Genomic DNA, 12,932 nt, shown 5'->3' with positions numbered 1-12,932 from the left:
TGCCTTAAATACTCAAGGGGTTCTTTGCTTTTGTTTGTTGCTGGGGTTGTTTTTGTTGTTTTGTTTTTGAGACAGGACCTTTAGTATCCAGGATGCCCTCAAGCTTGCTATGTAGCTGAGGAAGGCATTGAACTTTTGACATCTTTGCTTTTAAACAGCAGGCTAGAAGCAGTCTTTTCTTAACCTCTTTTCTTAATCTCTTCCCATTTCCCCCAGAAATTTTCCATTCTTTGGGCATTAAAGCTAAAGATCTTCAAAACAGATCTTGTGGTGCAGGCCTTTAATCCCAACTTCTCAAGAGGCTGAGAGACAGGAGAATCAAAAGAAATTAAGACTGAATTTAAGGCCAGTCTGGGTAACTTAGTGAGAGACCCTGTTTCAAAATAAAGTTGAAAAACAAAAATAACAATAAGAAAGAGTGGGTGTGGCAGTAGCTGGGACTATAGCTCAGTGGTAAAAAGTTAGCTTAGCTTGTAAAGTTTAACATGTGCAAAGCACTGATTCAATCCTCAGTACATGGGGGTGGAGATAAAAATGTTCACCAAGAGGCAAGGAAGATGGCTAGATCAGTGGGGTGATGAGGACCTGAGTTAAGATGCATGCACCCACAAAAAAGACCAGGCACAGCAATATGCACCTGTAATCCCAACAGAGGGGAGATGGAGACAGGTTTCCTGAGGCTTGGTGGTGGTCCAGTCTAGCTCAATCAGTAAACTCAGATGGGGAGCAATTGAACAAGACACACGACAACCACCTCTAGCCTACATACACACCCGTAATACCTGCAAACACACAAACATGTACACAGACTCTCCAGAAACCTCTCTGAATGTCCTTGCTGGCCAGCATCCCCACTTGGACTCGCCTCCTCCTGCCTCAGCCTCTTGAGGGCTGAGATTACAGGCATATGCCACTATACCCAGCTCACTAGTTCCTGCAAAGCAACTCCATCAGGCTGCTAACACAAAACTCTTCTCTTCCTCTCACCCACACACACCCCAATATCTCAGTGACCCACAGCCATCCCTTCCACTATAAATTGCCTTCTGTTTTCTTCTTCCCGTCTATCACCCAGGTCCCTCCACATTCTATTAGTGTAACATAAACGCAGTATTTGCTGGAAGAAAGACGGGACTCCTGCCTACCAACTTCATTATCTACAACTCACTATCACTTGTATATAAACTGTTGTATTCTCAAATGTTTCGCTTTGTTTTTTTTTTTTTTCTTTACACGTCCTTCTGTTTTATCTGCATGGTTCTTAAGATATGGGTGAAGTAGCCGGGCGGTGGTGGCGCACGTCTTTAATCCCAGCACTTGGGAGGCAGAGGCAGGCGGATTTCTGAGTTCAAGGCCAGCCTGGTCTGCAAAGTAAGTTCCAGAACAGCCAAGGCTATACAGACAAACCCTGTCTCGAAAAAAAAAGATATCGGTGAAGTCACCACTGGAACCCACATAGCACAATTTTACAAGTCATAAGTAAATAAACATACAATTAGAAAGGAAGGAGGCATGACAACGGATGTTACAGAGCATCAAAAGCACTGTGTAGGGCTGATAGGGCTGAAGCTGAGGTCTGAAATAGTGTTTGCCCAGAATGCATGGGACTGGGATTTGATCCCTGGCACTGTGTATAAAGAAAGAGCAGGGAGGGGGCACACGTGTGCACTTCTCTGTGCTTGATTACAACTTAAAGCTATCTGCAATGGAGTCAGCTGCAAAGAAAAAAATATATCTCCAACCTTCAATTTCTAAAATGGTGCTTAAATTTACTCTAAGCAAGAGTTTCCATAATTTATATGAACCTCAAAGAGAGAAAAAGCACAAGTTGAAAGCTAAGGCCAGTGCACTTCAACTTACAAAGTCATGAATATGCAAAGCATCCTGGCCTACTTTCATCACCTATGTAAAACCAAATATAAAAAGAAAACCTGAAACCAAGTAGTTCCTTTACTAAATTTACCTATTAAAATACATGCAAAGCATTACTTGCCATCATAAAATTGAGCCAAACTAAAAAACAGTAGGTAAATCATCTGATTTGTTTTCCCTACTGAAATAGAAATTTAAAAATTCAACCATAATATTTATGCAATATAAAATTTACTGTTTGCAGCAACTACAAAAGGGCAGAGGTTCATGGTAGCACATACTGGCAGTCCTTGAACTTGAAAAGCAGGGCAGGAGAATCAGGCTAAGTGCGGCCACTGTGAGATTGGCATAGGTTTTATGATCCTTCCTCAAAACAAAAAAGACAAGGTCATAAAGTCACACTGCAAAGAACTCACAAATATTCTTTTATTTATTGTTTCCGGTTTTTTTCCGATGGTTTCTCACAGAGCTCAGGCTGGCCTCAAACTTACAATGTACCTGAAGATGCCCTTGAACTTCTGCTCCTCCTCTCGATACCCTCTGAACACAGGATTCGCAGGCACCATGACTCTTGGCCATTTTTTTTTTTTGTAAAGTTCATAACTAGGTAGCCTTTAAAAAATATTACATCTTTAGAATGATGTTATCACCAACTTTTGACTCTATAGCAAAATTGCAAAAACTTCAAGTTTTTAATTCACCTTAAGAGAAGAGAGAGAAAGAGAGAGGGGGAGAGAGAGGGAGAGGGAGGGAGGGAGGGAGAGAACATGAGAACATGTTCTAGGACATTTTGAATATAATTTACTCAGAAAAACACACCTAGTCCACACCAGGCAAACAAACAAACAGAACCAAAAACAAAAGAAAAAACCCCAGAATTTCATGAGCCGTTCTCCCAGGTACATATTGCAGCACCGAAACTCTTCATGTAGCTGACACTCACTCGACCTCAGTAACAAGGTGAGAAGTAAACACAGACTCAAAATGGCCTAGAAAACCCAACACTGTTATTTATACTCCACTCTTTCAGGTGAGGCTTTAAAAAGTCATTTCTAGGCACAGATACTGTCCCACAAATCTGCCTTTGCAAATGAGGATCAATTCTCTTCCTAGGTAAGATTTCCCAAAAAATATGGGGCAGAATTAACAACTGTGGGTATTTTCCTGTATAGAACGCTCTGTTCTGAACCACAAACTTTTCAGTGCACAAGAAGATAGCTCCCAATAAATCAAATGCTATTTCTGACTTCCTGAAATGTTTCACCTCTTGGATCTAGCAATAAACAAAGTTTCATTTCAAAAAATCACTTTCCAGTGACAACTAATGTGATATAATAACAAATTTGCTCCCTGCAATAATCCCAAACTAGAATTAACAGGCAAAGGCTGTTTAGTACTTGTGTTTACTACTCAAAAGAGAGCTGGCCTTTGCTGGAACGAAAGGCTTTCAAACACGGTTTATTTCAGAGCTTCTCTACTCTAGCGTAGACTCCATACTGCAATTACTATAAGGAGTTAAAAAATTGTAACACTGAATGGAGTGGTTTGGTGTCACAGCAAAGATAATCATTTTCTCAAAGCTTTTGTCCCCTTTTATCAAAACAGGGTTTCTCTGTGCAGCCCTGGTTGTCCTAAGGCTCACTCTGTAGACCAGGCTGGCCTCAAACTCAAAGATGCCCTTGCCTCTGCCTCCGAAGTGCTGGGACCAAAAGCGTGTGTAACTTCCTCACCCCCTCCCCCATGTACCTATACTAAATTCATGCTGCTTTTGTTCAATGTCATCTTTCCTCTCTGGCACAATTTAACAACCGATGACCTAAATAACCTAAAACCAATATCTTATATTGAGTTCTTCCAGTCATTAGTCCTGACTTACATGGTCAAGGAAGTATACATTCTCCAATATACACTCTGATACACATTCTTAACATTAGACAGGGAAGTAAAAGAACATGCTTTCATTTATTATATATATTATTAGTGAGTGTATATATTACAGGACATTTGATCACATTTGTGAAGCCCAAGATTGTGTTGTTTACTGGAAAAACCTGTTTCTAGTTGTGGTGTGGCTCCACCCTTAGCACACAACTTTAATCCCCTTGGCTGTAATATAGACACGCCCTTAGTAAACACTTTAATATCACACAATGAAGGTCAAGTTAGTTTGTAGAAGGAAGCAGCCAGCCATGTTTGAAAGTGATGTCTAATTGAGTTGCAGATCAGAGAAAGACTTGTCAGAATAGGATCTGTCCAACTCTTACAAAAGGTAAGAGAGAGAAGCTACTTAAGAATGCAGTGCAGGGCTGGTGAGATGGCTCAGTGGGTAAGAGCACCCGACTGCTCTTCCAAAGGTCCAGAGTTCAAATCCCAGAGTTCAAATCCCAGCAACCACATGGTGGCTAACAACCATCCGTAACGAGATCTGGCGCCCTCTTCTGGAGTGTCTGAAGACAGCTACAGTGTACTTACACATAATAAATCTTAAAAAAAAAAAAAAAAAAAAAAACAAGAATGCAGTGCAGAAGCCCAGCAGTGGTAGTGCACACCTTTAATCCAAGTATTTGGGAGGCGGAGGTAGGCGGATTTCTGAGTTCAAGACCAGCCTGGTCTACAGAGTAAGTTCCAGGATAGCTAGGACTACACAGGCTGAAGAGAGAACAAGCTAGACACAGCTAAAGGTAAAGCCAAAGAAAGAGAAGGAGCCAGAAGATAGAACGATTGCTAGAGTTAACTTGAGGTCAAGTGCAGAGGTCAAGAGAGGCAGAGAGAGAGAGAGAGAGAGAGAGATTGAATTAGTCAGCTTCTCGAGGAGTTCGAGAGAGAACAGCTGAGTTTTGAACCAGCCAGCCAGAGATCAGAAAGAACAAGAAAAGGTGAGCTATTTAACTAATTCGGCATTAAGTCTCAGAAGCTGAAAACATTCTAGACATAGATTGTTAGAAGCTTCCAGGACTAGGCCTAGGTTAGCAGATGGAGGCAATTACTTCAGGAGAATAAAAGTTACATTTACATGTATCTACATGTCATGGTGGTGGTCGTATGTGCCACAGTGCATGTCTAGAGGTCAGAAAACAACAGTGAGGAATCAGCTCCTTTCTGCTTTTACATAGGTTCCTCGGATCAACATCAATTGGCCATAGCAGGCCAGGGGCCTAACAGGCACCTCTGCTCACTAAGCCATGTTTCCAGCTCAAGAATGCAGTGTTTGTAAATGTAAAACAAGAGCCGGGCGTGGCGGCGCACACCTTTAATCCTAGCACTCCGGAGACAGAGGCAGGCAGATCTCTGAGCTCGAGGCCAGCCTGGTCTACAGAAGGAGTTCCAGGACAGCCAGGGCTATACAGAGAAATGCAGTCACAAAAATAAAATAAAATAAATAAAATAAACAAAAGAACAAACGAAAGAAAAGTGAGGAAGAGAAGAGGAGGAAAGAGAAAGAAACGACAGACAAGAGGTGCTGGGGGGGGGGGGGCGGGGTCAGTAAGTAAGCACATGAGGTGCACATGAGGAGCTGAGTTCAATCCCTAGCACCCAGTTAGGTGCTGAAGTGCAGGCGGGCTGGGGCAGAAAGAGATAGGTGGATCCCTGGAGCTCTCTGCCCAATTGGGCAAGCTCCAGGTTCAGTGAAAGGCCCAGTCTCAGAACAGAAGGTGGTTACTAATAGAGGACACACAGCATCAACCTGGTCTCTACACAGTCATGCCTTTCCCTACAAACATAAAAGCAAAATGAAAATTTAGGAAGAGACTTCTTTGTCTAGAACCCTAACTACCTTTGACTCCTCTCAGCCTCCTCCAGCCCACCCACACTACTCGCCCAACACTCACCTTCTGAACCTGTCAGACAGCCTACAAGTGATGCTCTTAAGCATCTTGTCAGAGCACACTTTTCCAGGTCACTCTTCACTTACTAGCCTGCTTAAAAAATGCACATCTGGAAAAATAATAAACATCTGTCCCACCATTTAAGCCTTCATGATAAAGTCCAAAAGCTCCCTCTTTTTTTTTTTTTTTAATTAGCACACTTTATAAAGTCCAACCTGTGATTTCTCACCGCTTTGTTTTATCTTCTCTTTCCCCAGGGCACTCTGTCCTAAGTTCCAGTGCTTGTTCACGTAAATGCACTTGCTCTTCCTGAACTGCATGTCCCTTCTTCGCCTTCTCTTTCCCACATAAATCTTACTTCAGTGTGTTAGGCTTGTTGAGTTGTCTAAATCTACTTTCTCCTTTATTAGGCACATGGCTAGACTATGTTGACCAGTCTTCCTCACCAGTTGAGAACAATGCATAAAATAAGGCTTTCAGAGATCCAAGCTTCCACCCTGAGATGACACCCAAGTAATAGTAGAGTAACAAGCTGGAAGAAGCATGGGTCTGTGAGTGGCCCTGCAGCAGAGAGCAGGTTAGTAAGCTTGGACACCACTGTGACATAGAACATTTACAATTAGGCTGTTCCATAAAACAGAAACAATTTTTCCTCTACTAGATTATTTAGTCAGATAAAAATACTCAGAAGTCTTCCCTGGGGCTATTTTATAGTCGGTCAGGCTCCCGAAAGGCTCCCACAGCACAGACTTCCTTTATAGTCACACTTCTTTAACTGAGTCCCTTAACAAGCATACACTGAAGACCTGCCTGCCTGGCTGCTAGCAACTGTTCTACACACAAGAGACAGTGACCAGCCTGGTCTACAGAGTGAGTTCCAGGACAGCCAGGGCTATACAGAGAAACCCTGTCTTAAAAAGAGAGAGAGAGAGCTAGCTAGTGGCAGTGGTGGCGCACGCCTTTAATTCCAGCACTTGGGAGGCAAAGGCAGGCAGATTTCTAAGTTAGAGGCCAGCCTGGTCTACAGAGTGAGTTCCAGGACAGCCAGGGCTACAGGGCTACACAGAGAAATGCTGTCTGAGAGAGAGGAGAGAGAGAGAGAGAGAGAGAACCTTCTTTAGAGTTCATATTCAAGTGTGGATAGTTTGTACATCCCAACACTCATGCATAGATGGATGGATAGACAGATAGATATGCAACTAGTGATAAGCTATGAAAAAAACATGAGATGGTGGTCAAAGAAATCTTTTTATGGTGTTGGCATTTAAACAGTGATCTAAATGATAGCCAAGAACAGTTGGTACACAGATAGGGATATTCTGTGTATAGCCTGTATCTTCTGTGTAAGAGAAGAATGGGAAAGGCAGATGCAGAACCCAAAGAGGCAAGCAGGGGTAGTTCCTCTAACTTTTTCCAGCATCACCATTTAGACTTATTTAAAAGTTGACCTCTGAGGACAGAGGTGGAAGTTATAATCAGCTCCATGGTTGGCTCACTTGTTGCTCTTGCAGATGACCCAGGGTTCAGTACCCAGGTCTCACATGATGGCTCACAGCCATATGCAATTCCAGTTATGGGGAATCTGACACTCTTTTCTGATCTCCTCAGGCACCAGGTATACACATGGTACATATTCACATGCAAGCACAACACTGATACACATAAATAAAACCAAGAAAGAAAATTTTAAAGGTGACTTCAGGTCCAGTGAGATAGCTGAGTAGATTAATCTCCAGAACCAGAGTAGAAGAGAGCTGTCCCTTGCCGGGTGTGCGCACACATGTATAAAATAGTTTTAAGGACTGGAGAGGTGGCTCAGTGGTTAGGAACACCAATTATTGTTCCAGAGGTCCTAAGTTCAATTCCCAGCAACCACATGGTGGCTCACAACCATCTTGTAAAGTGATCAGATGCCCTCTTCTGGTGTCTGAAGACAATTACAATGTAATTATATGCATAAAATAAATATATTTTATAAATAATTTAAAAAATAAAAGCCAACTTCTTTTCTCAAGTTTAATTTCTGTAAGGGTGGTCCTCAGTAGCAGGGTGGTGAGTGGGACACTATTGCTATTTTTCTCGTTGTCTTCTTTTCTGCATCACTATCCATCATAATGGCTGCCATACAGTGTGTGTCAATTACTTCCTAACATGACTGACTATGAAGATCACACTACTGCTCCTTACATCAATGTAAGGGAATCTCAGCAATGATCCCAACTGAATTAGAGAAACACATGTGACAAACTAGTCTATGGTCTGTCATAGAGTATTACTGCTGTAAGCATAGTAACACAGAAGCAAAAAACTAAGTTTAAACCCTGAAGGACAGCATTTGCATAACAAGTTAGCCACCCCTTTGCAGTAGTATTTCCTTCCTTCCTCCCTGCATTCGGGCCTGCGGATTACAAGCAAGTTTCCCAACTAGTATTGCAAAACAGGGTGTGGAAAGGTGAGATTAGCTGCCAGGAGAACACCTACAGCTCTGTGTACCCTCAGTCATTTAAAAACTGCTCTGCTGTTTTGGTAAACCGGCTAAAGGATACTTCCCTTCTGGGTAGCGTGCTTTCCCAAGTCTCAATACCTGCTTAGACTGGTTCTGCATAGCAAATCGATAGCAATAAAACAAAAGGAGAGTACTGGGGAAAGGCATTATTTTACTATGTATACAAGACACAGCCAACAAGGTCTATAAAGTTTGAAATAAAATGACAGCACTAAGAGTTTCCAACATAAGAGCAGAGTCAGACTAACAAGTAGAGATCACCATAAAACACAAATAATACCAAGTGAGGGCCCTGATCAGATCAGCCAGCAAAGATCCAACGGAAGCCTGGCTTAAAGAAGGTAACAATGGTTTGGCAGATGGGAGGTACACCAAGGCTCTTTCAGAAAGAATAAAGTACCTTTGCCAGGCTACAAGGAATGTGGAAAACGAGTGCCTGTGTAGAGGAAGGAAATGTATTTGACTGGAGAAAAAAACAGAAAAAAAAAAAAAAAAAACAAAAAGACAGTACTTGACTTTTACAGCTACTTTTTAAAAATCTTTCTTAAATCCCTAATTCTAATATAGAAAAGAAAGAAACTCAAAAAGGCCAAATTAAGTTTTACCCAGAGCTAATGAGCAAAATGCTGGTTCCTTTCATAAAGTAACAAAGAAAATACGGTACCAGGTGCCTTTAGGGAAGCCACAGGGGGTTCAATACTCTTAGACGGACAGCTGCTGGATATGGCACCCAAAAAAGGAAAAAATAAAACATAATAAAATCAAAGTATCAAAGGCACTAGAGGGCCAGCAAAATGGCTCATTGGGTAAAGGCACTTGCTGCTAAGCCTTAAAAAATGAGTTTATCCCCTGGATCCACATTAGAGAAAACCAATTCCCAAAATTTGTTTTTTCCTGAACAAACGTGCCTGTCAGACACGCATACACAAAATGTAACAAATATACACTACTGAGAAATACATTATGCTGCATATACTAGGTGAATTTCTACAACTAAAAAAAGATAAGAGACAAAATCAAAACCAAAAATAGACCCACCCCAGGCACCGTGACGTTTCAGTAAGCTGGGGCAGGACCACCCCTTCAGCTCAGGAGTGGGATCAAGCCTGGTCAACAGAGCACTAGCCTGTGCTCTTTACAGCAAACAAAAAGAAAATCAGAGTAAGTGTTAGTTCAAGGAAATGATTTTAATAACTTGTGTCCAAAATGGCATGAATTGTAAGGGGAGAAACTGGCTAAGAAGCAGTAGGGGAAAGGTCTGTAACAAAACACAGACTGTTGTCACACAGTCCAAAATAAAGGACAGTTGACAGATCAGGCTGCTCAGGCTTACAAAATTATTCAAATTACCAAAGAACCAATTAAAATACAAAGCTAACAAGCTGCACAAGTTCCGAGTGTAAGTTCACAGGCAGGTTTGGCTCACTGATCGATACCAACAAAGCATTGCTAGTTCTGTGCTTATAAAAAACAAAAACAAAAAAGGAATGAATTCTGTTTTCCAGAGAAATGTCAACTCTCTTTTTTTTTCCTTTCAGGAGGAAGATCTGGTTTGATTTTAAATCTCATTACTGATCAACTTCCTCTAAAATCTGTAAACTACAATGTCCAGAGATCAACTGTTCAGGACGCTATCAAAAAAAAAAAAAAAAAAACAACCCGCCAACCAGCGCCAACATTTTTGTCAGCTGCTTTACCGGTTTGGCAGCCTCTAGCTTCAATCTCAAAAACTTTACCAAAATATTCTTCAAACCAAGAAGGTATCTTTTTTTGTTTGTTCAGTTGGTTGGTTTGGTTTTTTGAGACAGGGTTTCTATGTGTAGGCCTGGCTGTTCCTTGAACTCACAGAGATGCTCCTGCCTCTGCCTCTGGAGTGCCAGCATTAAAGGTGTGTGCTTCCAAGGAGAGTATCTAAAAGACTCCATCACATTGCAACACTGAGTCCTGAGAAAATTGCATGCAAAGTCTTAAAATAACCAGCTGAATAACAGTGATGAGGTAAAATGAGTCGTTCGTTAGGTTTCTAAATGTTTTACAGGAAGCTTTAGGCTTTTAACTGAGCCCCCCCTTCCCCCCAAAAAAATTGGCAATGGTTTGCATTCTCTATAATCTTAACCAAAAAAAAAAAAAAAATCTTACAGACCATGAACCAAAAATAACGTTACACAAACAAGAACAAAATTGTAGGTTTTGCTGAGGCCATCCGCCACTTAATTTAACCCCACTCTGTCTAGAGCAGGAAGCCATGCTGCTGTTTTCATCAGTTACTAGGAAACAAGATAAAGGGCGGACTGGGGCAACGGAGTCTACACTTGAAACTCTTGTTTGTGGCTGCACTACACTACTGAGAATTCTCAAAGTGTCACCAAAGAGACAAGAATGCGCATCTTATGAGTATCCACAACTGAGTCACTGGTTATGTAGAGAAAAGATTCACTTACTGGAGCTTGCCCCCACCCACCCCCTCTCCCGCTTCCCGTTCCAGTACCCATTCCCAAACAGGAAAGAAAACGCGCCCAGCATAAACACACAGGCCATTGCTCACGGTTCGTCACCACAACAAACTGGAGGTTAGACCAACGCTCCTAGAGACCAAGTTTTTAGGTCTCGGTTGCCAAGCACAAAAGGGGGACGCTGCCCCACGGAGCTGTTTATAGTGTGGGTCCTACCCAAAGGCTTTTGGTTGTTTCCATCTTTTCCTTTAATGTTTTGGATCTTGTTGTTCTTGGCTTTAAAGGCGACGACGGACTGCAAAAGTTTAGACCTCTAGCTTTGGCAGAGATAAACATATAGGTGGGCTGGTCCCCACACAGCGTTACCACCATCACAAATTACATACTCAAAGATGCAGAACATGAACCAAGAGAACAGAAAAGCTTTCATACCAGCCCGACCACCACGATTTTCTCTAGATGCGGTTTCCCAGTCCCCAAAGGCACAAATACGCCCAAACTACAGCTACAGGGAGTGGGGTGACATGCACAAGCACAAGAACCTGCCACCGCAGCCCGCGGTTGGGGTGGAGATCTGTACGGTGGGGAGATGCCAGACGGACCCCTGTCACCTGAGGACAACACGATCGGGAGGGAAAGGCAGGAGGCAGGGGGAGTTGCCCATTTTCTCCGGCACGCAGTCGCGCCTGGCCGCGCGGGACCCAGCGCCTAGGGCCGCGCGGGGCCTGGCGAGAGAGGCACCCCAAGCAAGCCGGCTACCCAAGGGAGTCTGCGGCTCGCTCCGTCCCACCTCGGGGCGCCGACTCCCGCAGTCCACGACCCCAGCCCCTCGCCCAGCCTGACTCACCGCCGGTGTGTGTAGTTCTCAGCCTCGAGTCGGGGCCGCCGCGAGGAGGCGGCGGAGGAGACGCGATCCGGGGCCCCGCCGCCGGGTCATCATACCCCCCGCACGAGCCGGCCCGGGCCCCGGCCCCCGCCCCCCGGAGCCGTCCCCGCGCCCGTCCTGCGGCCGGAGCCTCGCCAGCCTCCCGCCTGCCCTGCCACCCGGCCCCTTCCCGCCGCCGCCGCCGCCGCCTCAGCGCCGAGTGCTCCCGCCTCGGCCTCCCCTGCGGTCCCGGGCCACGGCCCGGCCCTTCGCTCCGCAGCCGCCGTTGTCACCAGACCCGACAAGTGGAGCCCCGAGCGACCGCCTCCATCCGGCCGGCCCCGCCTCGCCGGAACCATTCAGCCACCTAGCGCCATGACACCTACTGAGGCGGAAGTGCGGAGGAGCGGGAGGACTGAGATCACTGCATCTTGCCCCGGGCCGCGGGTGTGGGTGGGCCTCCGTGGGGAGCCAGCGTGGACAGTGTGTGGGGACCGGTTTCCCAGTCCTCTCCGCACAGCAGTCTCCGAGGTGGTTTAACCGGCGTTTGGTGGCGGTCGGGTTTCTTACAGTTAGATGTCATCTCAGCTAGTGTGACATCACCCCAAACCAGTGTGATTTCCCCCCAACATCCCAATCACATCCCAGCGATTGGGCAGCGCAGGGAGACATTGACTACCTGGGGATGACTTTTGAGGGTTTAGAATTATCTCAGTTTATACTTAAATTGTTTGCTGCCATGTCGATTTCAGGGCAGCATAAGGGATTTAGATGCCTCCCTGTGCTGAAGCGCTCCCACTGTGGAATCTGTTAGGAAATAAAATATCTGAACTCAGCTCCTCCATGCATGCAGTAAACAAAAATTGTCTTACCTCCACGAAGGGTAGAAAGGCGGTGGATTCCGGGAAGTGGACCTGGCATAATGTTTAAGAAAACTGACCCTGAAAACTAGGTTATCTTAGTAGACAGTTGCCAACTCAGCCTCAAGAGATTCTGTGGGACTTGATATGCCTTCCGCGCTGTAAAATGTTGGCTCTTAAAATGAGGAACATTTCTTAAGAGTCGAGTATTTATAAGAGTAAGGTAGGATGGTACGTGCCTTTAAACCCAGGATTCATGCTTTTAAACCCAGGATTCTGGAAGGAGAGGCTGATGGATCTCTGTGAGTTCGTCAACTTGATCTACCTAGTGAGGCCCTACCTAAGAGAAAGAGGAGGGCCGGGCAGTGGTGGCACACGCCTTTAATCCCAGCACTTGGGAGGCAGAGACAGGCAAATTTCTGAGTTCCGAGGCCAGCCTGGTCTACAGAGTTCCAGGACAGCCAGGGCTACACAGAGAAAGCCTGTCTCTGAAAACCAAAAAAAAAAAAAAAAAAAAAAAAAAGAAAGAAAGAAAGAGGAGGAGATGGA

At 44.4% G+C, this 12,932-nt stretch overlaps 1 protein-coding gene across 3 annotated transcripts in view; it reads right to left on the bottom strand.

The window, feature by feature from the left end:
• Positions 1-11,969, bottom strand: part of Hipk1 (homeodomain interacting protein kinase 1) — a 51,586-nt gene extending 39,617 nt beyond the window's left edge. For 2 of the 3 annotated variants that reach the window (XM_021158973.3, XM_085835606.1), the window contains exon 1: positions 11,506-11,651. The gene's annotated coding sequence lies outside the window, so the exon portion shown is untranslated. Of the gene's footprint in view, positions 1-11,505; positions 11,652-11,909 lie in introns of those variants that run through there. The other variant, XM_021158974.3, reaches the window with a different exon arrangement.
• Between the last annotated feature and the right edge of the window lie 963 nt (positions 11,970-12,932).

This window comes from Mus caroli, unplaced genomic scaffold (genome assembly GCF_978045245.1).
Source record: "Mus caroli unplaced genomic scaffold, Mus_caroli_1 scaffold_3, whole genome shotgun sequence".
Classification (NCBI taxonomy): domain Eukaryota; kingdom Metazoa; phylum Chordata; class Mammalia; order Rodentia; family Muridae; genus Mus; species Mus caroli.
This window is presented reverse-complemented; position numbering and strand designations above follow the sequence as displayed.